Source organism: Telopea speciosissima, chromosome 10 (assembly GCF_018873765.1).
Source record: "Telopea speciosissima isolate NSW1024214 ecotype Mountain lineage chromosome 10, Tspe_v1, whole genome shotgun sequence".
NCBI classification, from domain to species: Eukaryota; Viridiplantae; Streptophyta; class Magnoliopsida; order Proteales; family Proteaceae; genus Telopea; species Telopea speciosissima.
Window position 1 is genome coordinate 38,419,857 of NC_057925.1, and position 13,656 is coordinate 38,433,512.

The 13,656-nt window shown below is 38.9% G+C and overlaps 1 non-coding gene across 1 annotated transcript; it reads right to left on the minus strand.

Annotated features, from left to right (window-relative positions):
• Positions 1-11,906: 11,906 nt before the first annotated feature.
• On the minus strand, positions 11,907-12,102 carry LOC122644380. Its single transcript, XR_006330316.1, has one exon. It is a non-coding gene; the product is annotated as a U2 spliceosomal RNA (small nuclear RNA).
• Positions 12,103-13,656: the final 1,554 nt, after the last annotated feature.

Below are 13,656 nucleotides of genomic sequence, written 5' to 3' on the forward strand. Positions count from 1 at the left end.
TTTTATTTTTATTTTCTTCTTCTTAACCTCTTAATTCTTCCATTATTTTTACTTTAATCTCACCCTCATCCCCTCTATTCCCTCTATTCTAGTAGGACTTTAATTCTCCACTCTTTTTATTTTTATTCTCATTCTCTATCTCTCTAATTCTTCCATGCTTATGGAATTTTATTTTTTATTTACTATCATCATCATGCATTATGTTAAGCTTTTAATTTAATTAATTTTGTTTTATTTTTCAGATTTAGTAGGAGCATTTCAAGTGTGATAGAGAAAAGCAAGCAATTTCAGTCCGGTTCAAACACCTTCGGGTTTTATTTCTTTAATCTCTTAGATTTATTTTTCCTTTGTTTTTTTTGTGTAGTTGTGGTGTGGGGCTGTGGCAATTTATTCATTCAAAATCGCGTTAGTATTGATAGGTTAGATGGATGTGTATTAGGACGTCAATTCGATTTGTTAGATGCGTAATTTCGTTAGATGGATGTGTGTTAGGATTCGATTCGATAGATGCTTGTGAGTTAGGATATGTTAGTTTAATTATCGTTAGTTTAATCCAACACCTTAATTAATTTGGTTCACTTTGCATTGCTTTTAAGTGAGTGAGATAGAATGGCATACATCTCCTTGTGTTCGACCGTAGCTACGATTGATCCGTACGCTTGCGGTAATTATTTCTTACAAACACTCTATGAATTCTTGTAAGCCTGATCGGGTTGTAATTATGTATTGAATTTCTATTTAATTGCTGGTTCCAACTTAATATCTTTGGTTTAATTAATTCCATTTTGCTATGTAATTGTGATTGTAGGGTGTTACAGGGTCATGCGCATAAAAGATGCTGAATGAAAGGATTTGATGCAATCTAGGAACCGATCTACCCATGGATCAACTCACAGGTGATCAAGGGCGAGATGGGAAGAAGTTTTACTAAAGACCCAAGGCCATTGAAGAGATTCCTCAAATTAGAAGTATGACCAAGAAATTGGGCAGCAAAGGAAAATCAAGCACAAGAGCATAACCGTAATTTTAAAAAATTGGGATATTTTCAGAAAATATACGATATTGGGCTCATATTGTCCAGAACATTAATTGGAGCAACTTTAATTCTCGGATTGGATCCATCCGGGGCCAAGATGGAGAGATATTTAAAAAAAAAAGATTTCTGACTCTCCCATCCACTTTCTAATCTTCCTCCACGTAGCTCTCTTTCTCCCATCCCATAATCTCTCTCTTTTCCCTTATTCACGTGGAGAGCTCTCTTTCCCTTTTTCTCACTTATCTCTCTCTCCTAAATTCTCTCCTTTTAGAACTCCTCACTAATCACTCTCTCTCTTCCATCTCTTCCCAAAATAAAATATAAAAAAAATCCCAATTTCCTAGAACCTCTCTCTCTTTTTCCACATGTCCCTTGCACTTTCCTTCTCTCTCCCAACTATCTCTATCTCATTTCTCTCACCCCACAGGACTCTATCTAGCCCCAAAATCTCAAGTCCTCTAATCTCTCCATCTCTCTCACGCTCTTTTTTTTTCTCATGGACAAGACCTCTCCTCTTCTCAATCCCTTTCTTCTTCTTCCGTTTTATCCTGGGAGCCCAAGTGGAGAAGCCTTGCCATCACTATTTCAGCAGTGTCGTCTTCACCGCATTGCAACCCCATCACGAACCAGCAGCTTCATCCATCATTGTAGCGCTCCAATTCTCCACATGCATTTCATCACCATGGAAGATGACCATTGTTGCCCATGTCGATTAGCCCCATGAGTCACTAAGTATCTTCTGTCTTTAGGTGTAGATGAAACATTGAATTTTGTTAATTAAATTTATAGATGATACATTTGATTGTTTAATGTTAAGACTTATAATTTTATTTCATTGAATGGATTTTATTGCTAAATCTAGTTTAGGGAATTTATTTTTGTGATTCATCTTTTCTATTCAAGCAATGGTATTCCTGTGATTGTAATTGAAACTGATGATAGTCTATAACTGACCGAATTAAGCGTGCTAAGCCAAAGGTGAAAGATAATAGTGATCGGCAAGATAGGTTATAATTAGGTCGAATTGTAATTTATCATTTTATGGTGTCATTAGGCTTATAGCTGTAATGAACCGTAAGTGTATGCCATAAATTAACTAATGAATCAATGTGGATTCGAAACATGAAGACAGTCTCTCTCTTTCATCTCTCAAATTTATTTTTAGTATCCCTTATAATTAATTAAGTTATTATTTTTTTTTAGTTTAATCAAAACCTGAAATGACTATATTTCAGCCTTAGCATTTTAGCCTTCCAGTTCCCATAGATTCGATCCCTATGTATCACTGTTCTATTAGTTCTAATTAGGGTTTATTGTTGGTCACATAACGACACGATCAAATTTTGGTGCCATTGTCGGGAACCGAAGCACGGTTGCTAAGATTGATTTAGTTGTTTCTTTTTCTATTTCGTTTTTGTTTTAATTTCAGATTTAAAAAAAAAAAAAAAACACAATCAAAATTTTTCTTTAGTTTAATTTTAGTTCAGTCTAAGTTGTTTTTATTTTGTTTTGCAGGCAGCCCAGTTTGCAGAGCAAGGACGAGTGCGCCATATTCAGCCTAACTTGTTGAACTTATATTCATCCCCCTTACACATTTTTTTCCCATTCTTTTATTTTGTTCTCATCATTGTTAAAGCAGAATTTTATTTTCCCTTCCCCTTAAGATCATATGTGTAATTTTCTTTTTATTGGTTATTCATTCTTGAATGTGGCAAAGTTCAAGTGAGGATCGATCATCATTGGAGCTAGGCGTTTTAGGTGTATACCCTATCTCTTCTATTTGATTTGCTTAGCTTAATTTTTTATGTCTTCCCATCTTGGTTGTGAGTCTTATTGTCATTTTTTTTTTTTTTTTATAGTTTTTAGTTTAGTTGATGCTTGGTCGTCGTTCTTGTCATCCTACATTGATCGATTTAGACCTTGAAATTGAGAGAACTTTGCGTTTAATTCAGAAAAATAAAAGAATAGGAGAGAACAAACCAAACCAACGCCCATTGAGTGAGCACTTCACTCCCTCGACCTATATGTCAACTTCATGCATTAGGGTTCCTGTTGTTCAGGCAGCCCAATATGAGATTAATTCCAGTGTTATTCAGATGCTCCCTTCTTTTTATGGACTTAACAATGAGGAACCCTACAAACATTTGGATGAATTTTTAGAGATATGCTCAACTGTTAAAATCCAGAATTTTCGAAAGATGCTCTGAGGTTGATCTTGTTCCCATTTTCCCCCAAGGATAAAGCCAAACAATGGCTCAATTCCTTGGATGCTATAGTAATCACTACTTGGGTGCAGATGCAACAAGTGTTTCTGAAAAAATATTTTCCCATATGTCGGATCAATCAAATTAGGCGAGCCATCACTAGCTTTTCGCAAATTGATGGTGAGCAATTTCATGAGACCTAGGAAAGACTTAAGGACCTGATTAGAAAGTGTCCCCATCATGTTGTACCTAAGTGGCAGTTAGTTCAATGCTTTTATGATGGACTGACTAATAGACATAGAACAGATGGTGGATGCTTCTTGTGGAGGTACATTCATGCATAAGAGCGAGAATGAGGCTTGGCAATTGTTTGAGACCCTTAGTGAGAATTCATTGCATCATGTGTCGGCTTCTAGGATTGAAATTCCCATGACTGGATCCCAAAGAAAAGGTGGCCTCTATGAGATGGGCCAATCTATGGCCAGAAACACCAAAGTGGACATGCTCTCTCAGAAGTTAGATCGTTTGTTATCTATAGGGCAGATTCCTCGGCCAACAAATTCTCCTCAAACCTTTCAGGATGTGTGCACTCTTTGCGCCAATCCTTCTCATTATATGAGTGAGTGTCCCTTAGTTGGGTAATTCCCTTAATATGTTCAAGAACAAGCCCAGGTTGCACAGAGTTTCTCTAAACCGTGTAATGATTCATTCTCTAATACCTATAACCTTGGTTGGAGGAACCACCCAAACTTTAGTTGGAAACAACCTAATGGATTCCAGGTTCCACCCTATAGGCAGAATTTTTCCAATCAACAAAATGCCTATAGAGAGCCGCAACAACCACTTCCTCCACCACCTATGAGTTCATCATTAGAGGTAAAGGTCATGCATGCTTTGAATGGGTTAGACCAGAACACTCAGCTCTTACATTCCCATACTCAATCTCTCACTAAGCTAGAAACTCAATTGGATCAGTTAGCTGATGCCATAAGTAGGAGAGAAGAAGGTCAACTGCCAAGTCAAGTGGTAGGAAATCCTAACAGTCAGCCTAGTAACCGAGTTTTTCATGAACAAGCTAAGGTAGTCATGACTTTAAGGAGTGGTCGACTATTGGGAACCCCTAAACAGAGTTCCCCTGCAGAGAATTTTGAGAAAGAGGTGGTCCAGAACCCAATCCTAAAGCTTCCCAAGCTTCCAAGAACCATGAGATTGAACAAGTTGGGGAGGGTAACAACCTTGATGTTTACATGCCAGAGCCCCTTTTCCCTCTTGTTTAAAATCTCCATCTTCTTCTACATTTGGCAAGAAAGGTGTAAGAATGGAAGAGATGATGGAATTATTCAAACAAGTCCAGATCAACCTCCCCCTTCTAGATGCCATCAAGCAAGTTCTAGCTTATGCTAAGTTCTTGAAGGACTTATACACTCAAAAGCGTAAGCTGAAGACCCACATTCCTAAGACTATCCATCTTACTGAATAGGTTAGTGCAATCCTGTCCAATCAACTCCCCCATAAGCTTAAAGATCCAGGAGCCCCTCTTATATCTTGCACCATTAGCAACCTTGGCATTGAGCGAGCGCTTCTTGATCTAGGGGCGAGTGTTAATATTTTACCCAGCTCAATTTATGATCATTTTGGGTTTGGAGAATTGAAGCCTACACAGGTTATTCTTTAACTTCCTGACCATTCCATTAAAGTGCCTAGAAGTTTCATTGAGGATGTATTGGTTAAAGTAGATGAGCTCTATTTTCCTGTGGATTTCCTAGTCCTTGACATGGAAACACAAACTAATAGGAAACCACAATCGATTATCTTATGACGTCCATTCTTGGCTACTGCCAATGCTTGCATCAACTGTAGATCAAGTACAATGGATATTTCCTTTGGTAATAAAAAGCTCCGATTGAACATCTTTAATGCTTCTTTAGGGCCCCAACGCGAGGAAGAGTGCTTCTCCGTTGATGCTATAAATGAGGTAGTAGCAGAGGGCACACCGGTGATGTTAGCAGATGACCCATTGCAGTAGTGTCTGACCTTCTCTGGAGGTGATGATTTTGATATTGATGTGTATACTGCTGAGGTCAATGCGTTATTAGATGCCCCTACTCCTCTTGATCATCCTTCGTGGACTATCAAGTATGAGTCACTTCCTCCCCTGGCTGAGAAGCCATTATTGAGTTCTAGTGAGTCCCCACCAGTGTTTGAGCTTAAACCATTGTCAGCATCTTTGAAGTACGCTTTCTTGGGATCAAATGAGACATTACCTGTCATCATTGCCTCTAGCTTGACATCTGATCAAGAATGTAAACTATTGGGTGTTCTCAAAGAATATAAGGCTATCATCGGGTGGTCCGTGGCTGATTTGAAGGGTATTAGCCCATCGATTTGTATGCATCATATCCACTGTGATGATGGGGCTAAACCTTTTTGGGATGCCCAAAGGAGAATGAATCCTAACATGCACGAAGTTGTCAAGAAAGATGTGGTAAAATGGTTAGATGCAAGCATTATTTACCCCATCTCTGACAACAAGTGGGTGAGTCCCAGTTAGGTTGTGCCTAAGAAATCGAGCATCATTGTCGTTGAGAACGACCAGGGTGACAAGGTCCCTACTCGTACAACAACAGGTTGGCGGGTATGCATTGATTATAGAAAATTGAATGCTGTCACCTGCAAGGATCAATTCCCTCTCCCTTTCATAGACCAAATACTTGAGAAATTGGCAGACCAAAGCCATTAGTGTTTCCTAGATGGCTATTCGGGTTATAATCAGGTGTCTGTGTGCCCAAAGGACCAAGAGAAAACCACTTTCACATTCCCCTATGGTACATTCACTTTTAGGTAGATGCCCTTTGGTTTGTGTAATCCACCCGCCACATTCCAGAGATGCAAGATGTCTATCTTTGCTGACATGGTGGGGGAGTTTTATGAAGTCATCATGGATGATTTCTCTGTATTTGGGTCATCCTTTGATGATTGTCACCTAAAATTGACTAAAGTCCTGAAATGTTGTATTGAGATAAATCTGATTTTGAGTTGGGAGAAGAGCCACTTCATGGTTCAACAAGGGATTGTGCTTGATCACATTGTGTCTCAACGTGGGATAGAGGTTGATAGGGCTAAAGTTGATTTGATTAACAACCTCCCACCCTCCACTTCTGTTCGGCAGGTCCGTTCCTTTCTAGGCCATGTTGGCTTTTATAGGCTATTCATTAAAGACTTCAGCCATATATCCAAACCCTTGTGCTATCTGCTAGCCAAGGATGCACATTTTATCTTTGACAATGCCTGCCTCCAAGCCTTTAATACCCTTAGAACTTCATTATCTACAACACCCATAATCTAGCCCCCGTATTGGTCGCTGCCGTTTGATATTATGTGTGATGCATCTGACTATGCGGTTGGAACTGTGATAGGACAGAGAGTTGACAAGAAATCCATTGTCATATATTATGCTAGTAAGACCTTCTCAGAAGCTCAATTGAATTATACCACGACTGGAGAAAGAGTCACTAGCTGTAGTGTTTGCTGTTAATAAATTCTGGTCTTATCTCTTAGGATCCAAGGTTGTGGTGTATTCTGATCGTGTTGCTCTTAGGCATTTACTTGCCAAGAAAGACCCCAAACCTATATTGATTAGATGGATTCTTCTGCTGCAAGAGTTTGATTTAGAAACTCGGGACAAGAAAGGTTCTAAAAATGTGGTAGCAGATCATCTGTCTAGGATTTTAATTGAGTCTCCCTCCACCACTGAGTTGGTTAGAGAATCCTTCCCTAATGAGCAATTGTTTATAGTTTCTCATATTCCTTCTCCTTGGTTTGCTCATATAGTGAACTATTTAGCTGTTGGGAAGATTCCTATCGGTTGGTCTATGCAAGAGAAAGACCGCTTCTTCTCCCAACAAAAGTTCTATTATTGGTAGGATCCGGAGTTGTTCAGATATTGTCCTGACCAGGTTGTCCATTGTTGTGTCCTAGAGAGTGAGTTTACTAGTATCCTTACCTTTTGTCACACTCTTGCATGTGGAGGGCATTTTAGTGGCAAGAAAACTGTTGCCAAGGTTTTACATAGTGGTTTCTTTTGGCCTACTATTTTTAGAGATGCCCATGAGTTTTGTCGAAATTGTGTCCAGTGTCAGAAAGTCAAAAATATGTCTCATACAGATATGATGCCCCTTAATCATATTCTAGTTGTTGAGATCTTTGATGTGTGGGGTATAGATTTCATGGGACCTTTTCCTTCGTCTTTCAGCTTTGAGTATATTTTGGTTGCGCTAAACTATGTGTCAAAGGCATTGGCCACTAGAACCAATGATCACAAGGTGGTGGTTAAGTTTGTATAGAGCCATATTTTTAATCGCTTTGGATTTCCACATGCCATTATTAGTGATGGTGGCTCTCATTTTAAGCATTGGAATTTTGGGGCATTGTTGAAGATGTATTCTATTACTCATAAGGTTGCCACGCCTTATCATCCACAGACCAGTGGTCAAGTAGAGGTGTCCAATTGGGAGATCAAGTGCATTCTTAAGAAAACGATTAGGCCGGATAGGAAAGATTGGTTGTTGAGACTCGATGATGCATTGTGGGCCTACCGTACTGCTTACAAGACTCCCATTGGCATGTCCCCATACCGATTGGTATTTGGGAAAGCTTGTCTCTAACCTGTCGAGTTGGAACACCGTGCTTTGTGGGCCATTAAACACAGTTTAATTTTGATATGGTAAAAGCTGGTTCCACCCCGTCGTCTTCAACTCTTAGAGTTGGAAGAGATGCGCAATGATGCGTATGAGAGTGCACATATTTATAAGGCTAGGACAAAGGCTTTTCATGATAAACATATTGTTCGTAAGTCTTTTGAGGTTAACCAAAAAGTTTGGCATTTCAATTCTAAATTACGCATCTTTCCTGGTAAGCTTCGTTCTTGATGGGATGGCCCCTTTGTGGTCATTAAAGTGTTGCCCCATGGTTCTATTACTATTTAAAATCCTAAAACAGGGCACTCTTTTCAGGTTATTGGGCAACGCCTTAAACCCTATGTGGACGGTATTACAGATGGGCAGGTCATTGAGTCTATTGACTTGATTGACCCGATTTATGAGTTTTCTTGAGCCCCCACTCTTTGTCTGGCTGAAGATAGTAAACTTAGCACTTGTGGGAGGCAACTCACCATTTTGCTTCGGTTTTTGTTTTTCTTAGTTTTTCAGGTAGACAGTAGATAGCCATGGCAAGTGCAAGTTGATGGTCGTAGTGCTCCACTTCACAAGGTTGTATTGCTCCTTTCCTTTGTTTTTATTTGTTTCCCATAGTTTTATACAGCCATATTCTTTTGCATGCCATTGGGGACATTATCATTTAAGTTGGGGAGGGCACAACTTTGAACTCTGATCTTTATTGCAAATTCATGCTGAAAATTTTCCAATCTAGAGCACTCAATGTCATTATCAGGAGTTATAGCAGGTGATTCTAGAGTTTGTTGATGTTTTTACCAGTTATTTAAACTTAGAACATTATTTCTCTTCCATTGTTGGTTAAATTTTTGCTTGAGATATGGATTTTCATCTTTAGTGAATGTTTATGATGATTCATGTGTAACTATGCAAGCCTTTGTGGTTGAGAATTTTCCAAAATCATGCATTTATGACTTCCTCCTTAGTAACCGGGCCTCTTTGTCACCAGCATTGAGTTTCACATCAAACAGTTGGAATGTCTATTCGAAAAAAAAAAAGTTCCTACTCAGTAACCGGGTCTCTCTGCCACGAACATTGAGCTTCGCATAAAACAGTTGGAAAGTTGAAAAAAAAAAGTTTGACTCTTTAATCCAGTCTTGACTTGTAGCCTATTTGCATTGAGTAAGTAAGTTCGAGGGGTGTTTTTACACCTAATTCCTTAAAGCCCTCTGCCTTGAGAGTAATTAACCCAAAGCTCACTAAATGATCCATCTAGAAAGCTTAAAGGGTCAGGACATTACACGGATTGAAGAAGTTTAAATATATATATAATAAAAAAAATTAAAGCATGATAATGAATAGTGGGCTTGTGTAACACCTGAACATTATGACATAGCTTAAGATAAGTGATTTTGAATGCATGAGTAGGAGATGGCTAACTTTGAAGAGTTTCTTGTTCTTTGTTTAGATTTCTGCTAGATTTTATTGACATGCTTAAGGGTCCTTGATATTGATTCATTGATGTACTTGCTTCTAAGTGGTTAAATTAAGCTAAAGAAGTGATAAGCAGAGTAGTTTTTTTTTTTCTTTCACTCGAGGACGAGCAAAAGTGCAAGTTGGGGAGTGTGATCGAGCTATAATTATGCATTGAATTTCTATTTAATTGTTGGTTCCAATTTAATATTTTTGATTTAATTAATTCCGTTTTGCTATGTAATTGTGATTACAGGGTGTTACAGGGTCATGCGCATAAAAGATGCTGAATGGAAGGATTTGATGGGAGAAAGAAGGCCAAGTGGAAAGAGAGTGGAAGGGATTAGAAAGTGGATGGGAGAGTTAGAAATCCTCTAATCTCTCCATCTCTCTCACACTCTCTTATTTATTTACTCTTTTTTTTTTTTTTTCTCACGGATGAGACTGGAACTCTCTCAATCCATGATCTAGTATAGCAGCCCTTCCATCTTCCACCATTACTTCTCTTCTAAAACCCTTCCTTCTTCCAACGTTTTCTTCCTGGACAACAACTCGCAGAGATCGCCAAGCACACCTCCATCCAGTGCTTCCATTGAGCACCATCGATCAACATTGCATCAATTCAGCCTCTTGCATTTTGACTCCATGGGTCATCGTCTCCAAAGCATCCTCCTGTCGACTTGCACCATGATCACCTAAGTCTTTTGTCTATCCTTAGGTTTAGATGAAATTTTGGTTTATTATTATTAGATTTCTGATTATAAAGCATACTTGATTGTTTGATGTTAAAGTGTGGATGATTTTTAATAAGTTAAATCAGTTTAGAATATTTGCCTCTGTGATTCACTTATTCTATTCAAACAATGGTTTCTCTGTATGTGATGTTTTTTAGCAAACACCGAAGATAGCCTTTAACCAATCAAACTAAGCGTGCCAAGTGAAAGCGATGGACTATAGTGCTTGACAGGATAGGTTATACTTAGGGTAGCCTGGAATCATATTTCTTTTTTGTGGTTGCATTGGAACTTGTAGTTTTAATGAACCGAAGTATGCACCAGAAATTAGGTAATAATGCCAAAATAGATTCAAAGCCTAAGGATAGTTTCTTTTCATTAATTCACATCTTTGTTAATTAGCTTTTACTTAGTTTTAATTTAGTTTTGAATTTTACAAATTTGATTTTCAAAACAACATTCACATCAATTTTAGTAAATTTAGCCTTTCAGTTCCTCGTGGATTCAATCCCTATTTACCACTATTCTAATTAGTTTAATTAGGGTTTATTTACAACTATTCGATCCCTAGTTGAATTCTTGCAAGCCAGCCAAGGCCCATGTCCACCCCCATTCATCAATAGTCCAAGCGGTGAGCATCCGGCCCAAGCCCATTGCTGGATTCCATTCCCTTAGCCTTTCTATTAACTAAATGGTGATGCGTCGTGGAACACCAATCACAAAAATTGCAGGATCGGCTTGATGATTAACTATCCATAGTGGGCTGTTGGAGACCCTTTCGCTATGCGTGGATTTTATCATAGTCGAATCTAATTGCAAAGACCTAATTTCCTCTCTTCAGGGCCTAAGACAGTCAGTTACTCTATCAGTGCAGCCAATCATTGCAGATATCCTTCATTTAGCCTCTTAATTTGTTAAATGTTCATTATCCTATGTTACTAAAGAATCCAACTTTTTAGTGGATTCTTTGGCCAAGAAGACCATGACTATCACATGTACAACAGTTTGGCTGAAGTCCGCTCTGTGATTGATGGAGTTTTGTAATGCTACACTCAAACCACGTGTCTTTGAATAGACCTTTATTTACGAAAAAAAAAACTCATCCTAAATAATTAATTTAAGCATGTTAAATGGGTCCTAACGGTTCTGCCCCGAGCGCTATCCTTATTGGGTTGTCGATTGTAGACCCATTGGAAAACTAGTCTCAAAACCATGCCATCCTATTTAACAATCAGTCTTAAAACAAGCACCCAAAAGCGTCCTCTTTTTTTATTATTATTATTTTCTTGTTTTGTAGTTATCTCCTATCGAGGGTCCATAGACCACTACGAGTTGGCATCTTAACTCAAGGAAGGTAGCGAAGGTGTGGGGGATAACAGGATGTACACATCCAATAGGAGAGTCGAACTTGTAACCTCCCTGGACTTAAGCCAGGGCTCTACTGCACTAGCAACGACCACCACACCAAGAAGCGCTTTCTTGAACCATTCTATTCAATCGGACAAGTCAATTTCATGCTTTAGCATTCTAGACCCAAATTAATCTGTCCCTTTAGAATCCTGCCTCTCCTCCCCGAAACAAGTTCCTTCTGAACTGAAGAACTGTTAAAAGAAAGAGTAGTAGTAACCTCCTTTACTAGCGTTTATTACAGACCACCACCACCAACTGTTAAAGATTAGAATTTAATTTCTAATCTTTTTTAGACATCATTGGAGAGTTTTATTTCTAATCTCACTTAGACATCAACCGATTAGGATCTTTCTTGTAAACAATTTTAAACTTGAATTGGTGGGGGTACGCTAGGCCCGTGCAGTAGTGCAACGCATGGGCGACGCTTGAAGACCTCGGCAGCAAGCTACCGTGGTGGGCCTTCCCCCTAAAAAAATTAATTTAATATCATGTGGGTCGATGACCCACGTATCAGATATTGAACTGATAAGAACAAATACTACACTTGATCTTAGCCAAAAGGCCGAGAAAGGCAATGGAGGTCACCAACCTATTGCACTTGGGAAGATGTTAGTGTAGGTCAAACTACGGTCCTGGGATCAAGTCATGGTTCCCCAGGGAAACCAATTATAAACCAATTAGGGCATTGCATGCCCTGGGTTAGCCCATGATCGCCCATGGGCGCCCTGTTTAAATTTTAGGGTTTCCCATGGTCGCCCATGGGAACCCTAGTGCATCCCAATTAGGGTTTGGTCTGACAAACCAATGCCATGCTTTTCTGTTTTGTATCCCACACAATTATGGAATCCTAAACAGATGGAGAAAAATTCATCTCTAATCCATCACATGGAAAGAGGGATCCATCCCATACCCGAATGCGCAATGAAATAAATCAATTCGAGTATCTTTCGCATCCCATGAATAATCAATAATTAAATCAAGAGGAATTCATGAAGAATTGCTAACCTAGTGAGCTTCAAGTGTTGCTCCTCCAATAGACAATGGTTCTTCCTCCAATGAGCACTCCAAGTAAACACATCTGAACCTCCATTGGTGCTACCAAGGTTCTTCAAGTCAATCCCGGATGCTCTCTAGTTCTTCAAGCACAGATATGGGGTTCTCAAACCCTAACTCTCAATTGTAGTAGAGAGAAAGTAGAAGAAGAAGAAGAAGAGAGATCACAAGAGGGAGAGAGAGAGACCAAAAATGTAGGCTAGAGGGGGCCAGACAGAAAACATGGAGTAGTGCCCCTGTGCATTTTCTGGTCCCCTTATATAATTATAGGGTTTAATTAAAAAACCCTGATAGGATTAGGATTAATCCCTATGAGAGTCTAACTCTCTCTCTCTCTTTGTTTGGCAGTTCTGTTTAAACTTAAAGTGCTTCAAAAAGGTGAAGAAGTAGAATCTAATAGGGAAACTTTAATTAGTTACTTTATTTAAATTTATGGATAATTACAATTAGCATCATATCCATTAATTAAATAAAGAACCAATTAATTTAACAAATTTTAAATAACTCCCTATCTGATAACAAATTATCATGTATAACCCCCACTAATCAACACCATCATTATGGAATCTAGGGCATGTACACTTGTACTGCCAAACCCCATTCCATAGTACAGGTCCATATAAGAGTGTCTGTGCATCTGATCGGGTCCCGCAAAACTCGATAAAACACTTTGTTCAAATAATCATATATAATCTATTATTTTATGTAAAATAGATTTTTCCAAAACCATTTCCAAAACGGCACTGGATCCAGATTTCGATCCGACCATACACAAATAGTCTCAATCTTGGTGTTCCCCAATCGGGCAGTGGTGACCATGTTGAGTAACTCCTTCACTCACAAAGTGTTCTCGCATTCCCAGAACACCGACTTTGACTCGCTTGAGTCTCAGTCATTGATGAACCAAAGAATACAATCACACTTTGCAGCGACAGGGTTCCCTCAGGCAAAGGGTGTCGGTGACACATGTTTATCCCTTCCTACATTTGGCGGTAATACATGAGGGAATCAACAAAGTAGGTTCTTCACCAATACACACATCAAACATGTGAGTACTTGCATTCGTACCCTGACAT